Source organism: Gouania willdenowi, chromosome 21 (genome assembly GCF_900634775.1).
Source record: "Gouania willdenowi chromosome 21, fGouWil2.1, whole genome shotgun sequence".
Taxonomy (NCBI): domain Eukaryota; kingdom Metazoa; phylum Chordata; class Actinopteri; order Blenniiformes; family Gobiesocidae; genus Gouania; species Gouania willdenowi.
Genome location: NC_041064.1, coordinates 21,969,289 through 21,980,986, shown reverse-complemented (window position 1 = coordinate 21,980,986; position 11,698 = coordinate 21,969,289).

Sequence of the window (11,698 nt, the reverse complement as noted above, 5' to 3'; positions counted from 1 at the left end):
TGTTTTTGTTACTATTATAGTGCGTTTCTGTTGTCATTTTGTGTATTTTAAGTGTGTGTGCATGTGCGTGTGTGTGTGTGTGTTTGTGCGTGTGCATGTGCGTGTGTGTGGACTACCTGTCCTCCTGGTTACCGTGTGGGACTCTCTCCATCTCCTCCGTGGAGTTCTAAAAAAAAAAATTGGACCTGCCGGAACTATTTGAAAGTTCCGGGAACTCTTCCGTTGTCGCAACTCTCTCTCTGAACGTCTCTGTGTGTGTTCCGCATGTACATCCAAGGTGCGCATTTGGTTATAACACGTGGTGAAAATACTGTATCAGCATTTATAATGCCGTATCCGCGGAGAAATCTGCATTTTTTGGCATTCGCTTTCAACACAGCCGTGGCCATTGCCCGCCAATAACTTTCCGAGTCCCGTCCGTTTGGTCTAAACAGCGAATAGTCAAACAACCATGAAAATAAACATTTTGAAACAACCAAACTACTCCAAAATAACGGATCCACACACTTGCAGTATTTGGAAGCCGTTGACAAAGTTTCAGGTGGAACAGATACCGCGTTGTGGAGATATTCACTTCACAAACGCACACGCAGACCTTTCTTGCATTATAGATAGAAGATGGATAATAAATAATCAAGATTTTTATTCATTTATTTATTATGCTCAAAATAAAACCAGTTGTAAAAGAGTTTTGTGGTGACTTTTTGAAACCAGAAATCGGACTGTGCTCCATCGGAGAGCAACATATTTTACTTCCTCATCAAAAACACTCTGGTTGGGTCAACAGCTGCAGGCTAGAATTAGAAATCAATTATTCAGCTTCGACAAGCTCATTAAGTCCCTGAATAGGATTTTCTGTTCTGAGTCTGCCTGCTCGTTTCTCCTAGCTAACGGTTTCTAATTAGTATTTCTTTTCTCTTTAAAGTTTGATTGGAGTTTGGGTAGAAAAGCATCGACTTAACACACACACACACACACGCACACACACACACGCACACACACGCAGACCTGCTGGCTGCTCCAAACAGTATCATTATCATGAGGCTGCACTGCATGCTGCATTTAAAAACACACTGATGCTTCTTTGCTCTTTGTCTCATAAACTGTCTCATCTGGATAAATTAAGCATTACTAATAAGAGGAGTGTAATCTGGGTAAATCAAGCATTATTAATCAGAGGATGGCTGGAAAAGATCACACACGGAAAATAAAGCAGCACTAATCAACATTAAGATAAAGGGCACAAGGCCAGCAGAGTATTTTCAGAGAGAAAATGCTGAAAAATCTGATCGGTTCCTGCTGAAAGACTCTGAGCTCCGACAATTGATGTTGTCATAGAAACATCCCTTCACTCCATTCAAAGTAGAAACTCAACATCAGCTTGCCTTTAATAAATACTGCCTACTTTTGACTATTCATCACCTACAGTGGAAGAAGGCTTATTTGCAGCCGTGTTCTCGCGTCCATCCCCTCACTCCTCCACCTCACCTCGCTCTCTCCTCTCTTCCTCTCCTCCCTTCCTCTCCTCTCCACATTGTGTGTGTCTATCTGATCCCGTGGCCTTTTGTTGAGCTATGAAAGGCCTGATGCCACACTCATTATTTTCTCCTTTATCTCTCTCCCCACTGCTCTGATTAGAACAGTCGCCCCTGACAGACGCCCTCAGCCAGCTCCTATCCATTACAGTGTGTGTGTGTGTGTGTGTGTGCGTGTGTGTGTGTGTGTGTGTGTGTGAGCAAAGAGACATGATGCTCCTTACCTATATAAACTGTCAGTATCATAAATGTATATTACAGATAAATAACTGCACTGTGCAAACGGACACAAGTCAAGGTTATTTTGTTTTTGTTAGTTTGTTGTTTTTTTTTGTTTTTTGACGTATAACTTAGCTCCAAACGTACATGTACACGCTGTATATATTCAGAGGTGAAAGTAATGGATTACTTGCATTACTGTAATTGAGTTGCTTTAATGGGTACTTCTTTGAGTACATTTCTAAGTCAGTAATTTTACTTATACGTTTTAAATAAATAAGTAAAGTAATTCATTACATTTCTACACCAAACTATTACTGAGTAAATTATGCATTTTTTGTTTTAAAATGATCAACAGACATTTTGAAACTACAAAAAAATTAATTAAATGACCAGACAACAATCAAATGTATCACATCATAGCCGACCAACCAAATTAAATGTACTGTATACCATGCCAAAACAGCATTGAATGCTAAAGTTATTTCAGCCTGAGAATTTTTTTTTATCATTTATCTTGAATTTATTGGTGTTATTTTATTTTTTAAAAGAATTGAACATTTTGACAAACCTTTTAGTTTATACAGATGCGTTTGTGGAAAATAAATTAATTTCCGATTGTGCAAGATTTCATCTCTTCCTTTTTAAGTTTATAGATGAGATGTTTACCGTGACAAGATTTATTACAAAAAAATAAATGTGGGGGTGAAAGTAACTCGTAACTTTTACTTTGAGCACTATTTCATTGAGCTGCTTTTTACTTGTACTTGAGTATTTTATGAAGGACTTACTTGTACTCTACTTGAGTACATATCAGTACTCTTTACACCTCTACTCAACACTCAAAGTCATTTGCAACACACTCTAGCACTGTTTAAACCATGTTTTTTTTTCTTTCTCTTAGAGCTTTTCTGTTTTTGGTTCAGCAAACCTGCGGGTGAACAAAAGCTGGTTGCATATGGCCGTGCCCACATCAGGACCCAATTATAGCAGGGCTGCCCAAAGCATCGCACTGCCTCCATCAGCTTATTATGTTTCCTATGTTGATCAGGTAGACAAAAAGAGACCTCATCAGTATGGGTTCATTTCAGTTCTGACGCTCGCCTCCCATACGCTACCAAATATCAGTTATTTCTGATGGATTATGCAATGAGTGGTGCAGTAAATGAGTTGCAGTTTTTATGTCTTTTGAAGAATTTTATGTCTTTTTAAAATAAAAACATGGGGAAGTTATTATTGTACATTGTTCTCATTGGAGTGCTTGTTATTTTTCTTCCGCAACTCCTTTGTCGTGGAACTCTTCCTAGGCTATTAATGCAGCACTAATGACATGTATGTCATCTCATAGGGGGTAATGTGAAGGATGTGTAGTCAACCTTTTTTTGGAGCCAAAATGCCAAGGTCAAGGTCAAGGTTGCATCAAGTGTCAAAAACCAAAATTTTACATTTCTCTACGAATATTTATCGTACAAGTTCGATGCTTACATTTATGAAAAGCTCATCTCAAGTGGAGTATTTTACTTCATTGGACTGAAGCTGTACGACCTACCCGGAAAAAAATTGGTAGGGGTCAAAGTGACGTCACAAAAAAAAAAAAATGCTTTTTTCCCTATAACTTGGTCAAAAATTGAGATACAGTACTGGTACCATTGAACAACATTTTCTTTCAATGTGTGACCTTGACCTTTGCTCAAGGCAATATTTAAGGTTATGGTCAGTCTTCTGTTTGTCTTGCATTATTACTTTCAATTTCATTAGTAAAAAAAAAACAAACTTGTCAACAAATCCTCATTTTTGCCAAATTTTTCAAATTGTGAAATATGTATTCGCCTTGCGAATACAGGTCTTGCCTAGTTATTGTTGAAATTATGTTATTTATTACAGACTTTATAGAACACATGTCAAACACGGGTCAAACAAGGGTCAGTCCTGGTCCATTACCAGGCATGAGATGATTGGAAATGATTAAACTATAGATACACATCTATTCAGGAGGCACTAAATACTGTTTCATTTCACTTACTTACAAAATTAGATTTTTAAAAATGTGTGTTATCACTCGTTCATTTAATCATTGTGGTCTATAATTATTTTTTCATAGTTTTCTGAGCAAAAATGTTTTGAGGGGGGTATTTGAGCCAAAAAAGTTTGCGAATCACTGCTTTAAGGCATTGAATTAATTCGGCCCCTGAGAGAAAATAATTGAGAAAACATGAATCATCGTTTGAATTGTCAAAAATTCAGTTGTACATTTCTCTAAACATATTTAATGTTCACAGTTTCCCCATGTTTTTAAAACATTATGGCAGTCATTTTTAATCTCAAATTGTTGGTTGAATTCTCAATTTGTATCCAAATTAGATGAAAATTGGTCACAAAATCCATGATATTTAAGTGAATTTAGTTTATGATCATTTATTGCATAGATACTGTCGGTGCCTTACATGCATTACATATCATTTATGAATGCAGTGCTTATGATGTTATAGTTATGATGTTCAAACTACCGTACTCATTTTCCCGCCTATAATCTGTAGCCCACTTGAGATCAAACTGGTACATTTTTGAACCCTGAACTAAAATTACTTTGACGCCCGTGTTCAAAGTTATCATTTATTAAAGTGGTTGAAAAATAACCCACCAGTACATCCAGCTCCATCAACTTGTTGCTTGATATTTCCCATCCATTAGCAGGTGCCAGTGAAAATTAATTTGAGGTTTTCACTTTAACTGTTAGTGGTCATAATATTGTGGTTAATTTGTGTTTGTGCATAAGGAACACAACATTAACCTCTGCCTTAAGGTTGCAATAAAGGACCGGGTGTCATATTTACAAAGTGGGAAGTAAATCGGCAGCGTGCATTTGTGTCATCAATCATTAATCTCTTATAAGCTGTTTGCAATAATTCATGCATAGAATCATACGAATGAAAATACTTTAAAATGTTTTTAAATTCCTATAAGGTTATAGAACAAAAAAAGCCTTTTGAATTGTGTATGTTTTTTTTTTTTTTTTTTTTTAGAGGTGCTCCACTGTCCACAGTGGTCTGAATATGTCATTATTTTTTAAATTGCATTATTATGCTAAATGAAACAGAAATTTGATGAAACTTAGATGGATTCACCTGAGTTAATGGAATATGGGTTTAAGAGGGAACTAATTATCCCAGTTTAGCAGAGAGTGAATGCATTTCTCTGGAAGGTACGCTTTTCAATGTAAACATTATTGGCCTCCTTGATTAGCATTAGAATGGTATGTTATTGTCCTGCTAATTCACCATCCCATTGGATATGCATCTCTGCTGCTCCAGACACTTATGCATGAGCACAGGCACAGACAGTGGGGCTTTAATACACCTATTACCGTACCTGTCTTATCTGGGAACGATGCCATTTCTTCTTTTTATTGTTTGTATGGCTAATCCATAAAATTCATTTGTGCAATCAAATTTGCATTTTAAGACCCAATAACATTAATATCAAATTTGCTCTGCAGACGTAGAGACAGAAACAAACAAACAAAATGGTGTTCTTTATTTGTGCAATAAAGAAACTGATATTATGGGCATAATACTGGTTCCAAAGTACGGTAAGCAGTGATGTTCTTGGAAGGTAGCTAAGCAGACTTTCTATTTGTTTGTTTTGGTAATGATAGTCTATCAGGTTTATATAAATATATGTTTGCAGTCATTTTATGACTAAGGTGCATCAGTAATGGCAACTTGTGACTAAGGTTTGTTCTAAAGTGCAGGATATTCGTCAGAGTCCTGTAACCCTGCCCTGGAAAAAAAGAGAATTAAAGGCAAATCTTGTGAAAAATAAAGGAGAAAAACAGGAAGGATTTTCACACTTCATTGATTTTAAGATCCAGCGTTTTTCCTGTAACACTCGAAAACCTCGAGTAGCGTAATTCTACACTCTGTTTGTAACAAAAGTAGTAACAATAGTGTCACTGCTGTGATACAAATGTCACTAAACACTTTTCCAAACCACTCTCTCACCTTAATGACTTTCTAGCCAACAGGCCATGCCGTTTAGAGGACAGTGCTTCACATTACTGAAGCAAAAGTAAACACCACAGAGGCTAAATCATGGATCACATAAAAATACCCTGAAGCTTTTATTATGTTACTTTGTATATCTCCCCATCTCTTTCATAATGTTTGAGTTTTGAGATGCTCTCGTATTCAGTGCCTGAGATTGTACACAGAGAGACATAGTCAGAGGTTTTGCTTTGCTGGATCAATCAATTTATTACAGATGAACAGAAAATGAATCAACAACAACGATATTAAGTCAATAGGAAATAACAGGTACTCATCTAATGCACAGCTGTAGGCATCAGGGTCCCTCCTGGGCCTCAAACGTAGATTTCTCAGCATTTTTATTCTATTTTGTTATGTAGTGTTTAGTCTCCCATGGCTGGCACATGGCTGGGACATGTGTCTTCTTTTGTTATGACTAGGGGTGTGTATTGCCTGGCATCTGGCGATACGATTCATATCCCGAAACGATAAGATACGATATGTCCCGATATTAAAGTATAAGGCAATTATTGCGTTTTGTTTTTTTTTTATATATGACTTAAGAAACAACTCATCTGTAAATATGTACACCTTCATGAGAACATCATGTATGAAATATATATTATTGGCATATTTTACACTCAAAACATTGGCTTTAACATGCCATGTGCCAACAACTTAAAATAAAAAAACAACATACAATCTGCCTGTGGCTTTCAAACCAACTTTGACTTTAGTGCATCATGACTTTAGTGCAATTTAAAGAACAACAATTAAATGCAGAAAGTTAATACTTTTTTTTTTAGACTTTATTAAAAAAAACACAAGTTGGCCAACATGCCCAGGTTTCAGCACTTCTTTGTGCAGTTGTAATGTCTCCTGCAGTAGAAAAGACTTTCCTGGTTAAATGAAGGTAAAAAAATGAATAAATAAAAAAAATCGATATGGATGTTTATTTAATCGATCCGAAAATCGCGCAACGTAAAATCATGATATATCGCCGAATTGATTTTTTTCAACACCCCTAGTTATGATACTAACACATTTGTGATCATCAGGGTCAAACATTAGCTCATCAGAGATAAAGACGTCCACAAATTATATAGGTCAAAGCGTATAAAGTTTATATCTAACAGTATTTCTTTAATTAGAAGATGCTTTACATTTAGAAATCAAACTATCAGTTACGTATTTAAAGATGTCATTTGCTATTGATTTAAAACAATACAAATTATGTACAAGATTGTTAATGTATTCATCATTATTATTTATCATTTAGGGGTCTATTGTGTCTGCCTATTTGATGTATTTGGTATATGTATATGAGTTGTTTAATGTGTATTAAGTGTAATATTTAAAATAGAATTATTCTTATTTGTTAATGATTTCGATTCTTACGTCAAACTGTCTTTTTTAGTGTTAATCTGAGTGTCCCAGTTATTCTGATTTGTCTAATCACTTACAGTACGTACTTGCTTGTGTTATTGTTAGAATTAGATTAAGTTGTTCTAAAACTGTTTGTTCCAAAAAACAGGCAGTGAGAAAATTGACCTGAATATATTGTATTATGAGTAAATAGGAGCTATTGGACATTTAATTATACTATGTTAAAAAATAATAATCCATATTTTCAATTATCATCCTTTTTCTTTCCTAACAACAGAAAACATTTAAGGTGAAATTCCTTTGACACTGGAACGGAAACAAACTGTGAAATTCTAATAAAGTAAAGTAGCATAAAAAGTAAAGGATAAAGTATAATAAAATTGATTGAGACTTTACTATTTAAAACTTCTATTCAAATACTCTCGAGCAACTCAACACTTTCTATACTACTTGTTTTGAGCATAGATTTTGAACCACTTCTGTGGCACACATTTCTGCTGTAAGACATCATCAAAGGTGTATTCCATAAATTAGTGTTAACAAACTCTGAGTCTATCCATAAACTCAGGGTATCGGATTCCATTACAGCTGCTATGAAATGGGTCAATCAACCCTCAGTATGTAAACCTTGGGTTACTTATGTGCACACGCGCGATAAAAAGCCATCATCAATGGATCGACGATTACACAAACTACCATGGTAACCACCCGGAAGAGAGTGATTTATTCACCCTGATGGGTGAAATAAGTCGGTGTTTGAGGAATATGAACCTGTTCTAAAGGTGCGTTCACACTGAACGCACCTTCAGTGACTAGTGGCTTAAATCACCCGTGATTAGTCACGCCTTTTGGTCCCTTCATCACTTTATCGCTTCAGTGACGTGACGGAGAATAATATGAATAAAATGTGTCTGAGGAGACGTGGCAGCAGCATAGGATGGCTGCATAGAGAGACCTCCCATTACACTGGCTATAAAGTCAGTGACTGTCGCTTGATATCGAATCATTTATATCGATTTTTAATGTAATATTGTCGCCAGAGTCATCTCAACGTCCAAAAAATATGCCCTAAAAAATACTGAAGTGGGACGCGAACCCGCAACCCATCACTTTGAAAAGCAGTGTCATAATTCACTGTGCCATCATAACTTCAAAGATCTGTAGATCAAACTGTATTGCAATATAAAACAACAATTGAGGCTTAAAAGTAGATTAATTTAAATTATCATCTCCTCCTATATATAATCCGCAGGCTTGTATTCAGTGAACTTTACTACAGACGTCAGTGGGCGTGTTTATGCAGATCAACCTCTCAGTGTCTTTCCCTAAATGCTTTGCATCCAAAACTACCGTTTGCACAAAAAAAAATTAGTAATGATGTGAACACGTCTGTGGTGTGTGATGTTAATAATGTGTTTCAGAGAAAAGTGTTAAGGTTCATTAAAGTGTTCAGAAATGGTGTTCAGGTGGGCGGAGCCATGTAGAAACCCAGGGTTTCTTCAATAAAACCTGCCAGCGAGCAGGTTTAGTTCACGGACAATGTTGCCGTGGTAACATACTCAGAGAAGAACATAACCCGCTTAATAGAATACCCCTCAGGTGAGCAGTTTAAAACTGACTAAATTTAGTCTGCTGATGGACAATATTTTACATACTTTTTTTTTTTTTTACTGCACTAGAATGAGTTCAGTCCCTTCAACATTCTTAGCGAGAGAAAAAAAAATATGCTTCATTCAGTGATGTAAATAGTTCATTAATATGATACAGGAATATGTCTAATAATAAATACTGTGGCTAATAAACTTTTAGAAAATAAAGATTTGGATCACAGAGAACTGAGCCTATGCAGTGTCACCACCTTGGTTTCATCTGATGGTGTCGTGTAGATGGTATTTATTATACTGTAGGGTCTAGTTTTGATCTTTAGTTAAGAGTCTGTTTGGGGGTCTCGACTTACTTTGTGTTTCACTCCCTGGTCTTGCGTGTGTGTGTGTGTGTGTGTGTGTGTGCGTGTGCGTGCGTGTCTGTGTGTATTTAGGTCAACCCTTCTCCTCCACAGGTGTTTCTATGTCTATTATCATCACCATTTCAGAATTAGCTGTTCTCTATCACCCTGTCTGCGTTATCCCTAACTGGTAAGGTTTCGCTTCAGGTTATTTTTAGGTAATTTTTTTATTCTTTGTGGCGTTTCCATCCACTTTAGTTTCCCAGCATTATCCTATTAGGGTAGAATTTGTGCAAGGTAAAGGTTTGACTTGAGAAAAGAAGGCAATGAGGACAGTTAAAGGGCAGACCAAGGAGGGAGGCTTGGACTCGGGCCCTCCTGGGGACGATGACCTTATTTCAAATTCTTGGGAAGGAATAACTGAGGAGCACACCCCAAAACTACACACACAGGCAGACATCCATTTACCCTTGTACATTTACAGTGTGAAGACTCCTTGTGTGTCATTAGAGCTGGGGTAGCCAATACGTTGATTGCAATCGCCCCGTTTATGGCAGAGCATTGGGTGTCGATCGCACATGCGAGCCACGGGACTTGATAAATGACTGAAAATAGCACAGATCACTCATACCAGCATTTATCTCTTAGTGACAAATTAGCTTCTCTCCACACAGTAAGCTATGAACCAGTGCGACACGGTTCATTTACAACCTCCAATAAACAGAAGAAGACCCTCCAGAGCCCACTCGGCCTGGCAGGCTATACATCAAAAGGACATTAAATAGGATGATGCTGAAATCTCTACCACAATTTTAGAGGAGGGGTTTGGAGGGGGTGGGGCAAGGATTACCTGTAGTAGCAGTAAGATGTACTCCATCCAGGTCATTTGAGTCATATGATCCTCTGCACGCTCATTCGCTTTGAAGCCCCCTTAATAAACCACAATTTAAGCCCAGTCTCAAACTTCATGAAACTGTCACAAAAATGACTTTATATGAGCTTTTTTCATGCTGCGCTGCACAAACTTGTATGGAGCTGCCTGGAACCAATTGCAAACCAATCAGTGGCCACGGTTACATGATGTTTTTTCATTCGGAATTCAAGTCTTCTGCTTTGTGTTTACATGGTAATAGTAATTCAGAATTGAAGTTGACATTGAAAACAGGTTTATTCGACTTTATTCAATTCCGCTTTAGGTCTGGGGGTTGAGAAGGGCTCTGATTGGACAGAGGGCGAACGTAACGTATTCACATCTATTGGGAAAAAACATACAACAAGCCGTTTTTTTTTGGCTACAACATAAAAGACCACATGAGAACTGTTTTCACTTTCATTTTGATTGTCGTTTTTATAATGATCCGTGCATCATCAGTGAAGCTCTGTGGGTCTGTTGCTTCATGCCCCGATGAAGCCTGTTCCGTTTGCCAATGTCCGTGTGTACGTAATAAGTCCGTGTGAATGTCTGCATGTTTATACTTCCATCCATCCACTCTTTTCATCATATCCATGTCTTGAAATAAATAGTCTCAGCTCCAGCCCGGGTGGTCATCTTGGATTATGTCGTCACAAGCGCGTCATCGCAAAAAGTCTTGCATTCGCATAACGACCGAAAATTAACTTAAAGAGAAATTAAGTGTTTACAAGATTGAGGAATTATTTAATTCGGAATAAACACAACACTTAATTTGGATTTAAGTTTAATTCAGAATTACATTTACATTCAGAATGAAGTGTTTACAAGGTCATTTTACAGAAGAATTCACCTTTATTCTGAATTAAAGAGGAAATAAAGCTCCCATGTAAACATGGCCAATGTGTATCAATGAGGTTTATTTGGAAAGTGGTTATGGTCCCTCGCGGTTTCTCTCATATTCACACATCTTCTAGTTATACCTATTCTGTTCAGAGTCGCACAACACTAGAAGTGATACAAAGCAGGTCATATAGAGAACTCGTACAGTTTTAGGTTATATATGTAAACAGAGGTGTGACAGGTTCCAATCTAAGGCAGTGGCTGCTAAAGTACAAAGCATAAAATCTTTTTCGTCTCCATATCCAGCCAGTGTGTAAAATTAAATATTCAGCTAATATCAAAGAAAGACTTTCCATTAATGGATTCTGACGTTCTACTTAAACCCCCCCACCACCAACTTTCCATCTTGTCTTTCATTTCCCCCATAAATTTTCTACTCCTCTCACCTTACAAAAGCCCCCCTCTGTTGTTTGTGGGGGCTTGCCTGATAGCCATTAGTGTTACACCCTATTACATCAGTAATGACTGACTGTGAGCTCTAATTAGAGATGTGTTAGAAAGAGCTGACTGCCCCCCACCACCACCTCATCCTCCTTTTGCTTTTCTGCAAAGCTGTTACTGTGACTCCACCGTGACACCATTAGCGCAGCACCTCTAAGAGTTGCAACTCCTGACTGTTAAAACCATTATGTTCATTACAGACCAATCAGAGGGGAAGGTGTTATGGCTAATTAATAAGCTGAACAATGCATAAAATCTTGTCTCTAATTGCCCAGCAGGAAAAGGAGAAAGCACCCTGGGAGAAAGACAGTGAGAGAATGAAAGAGCCACAGTG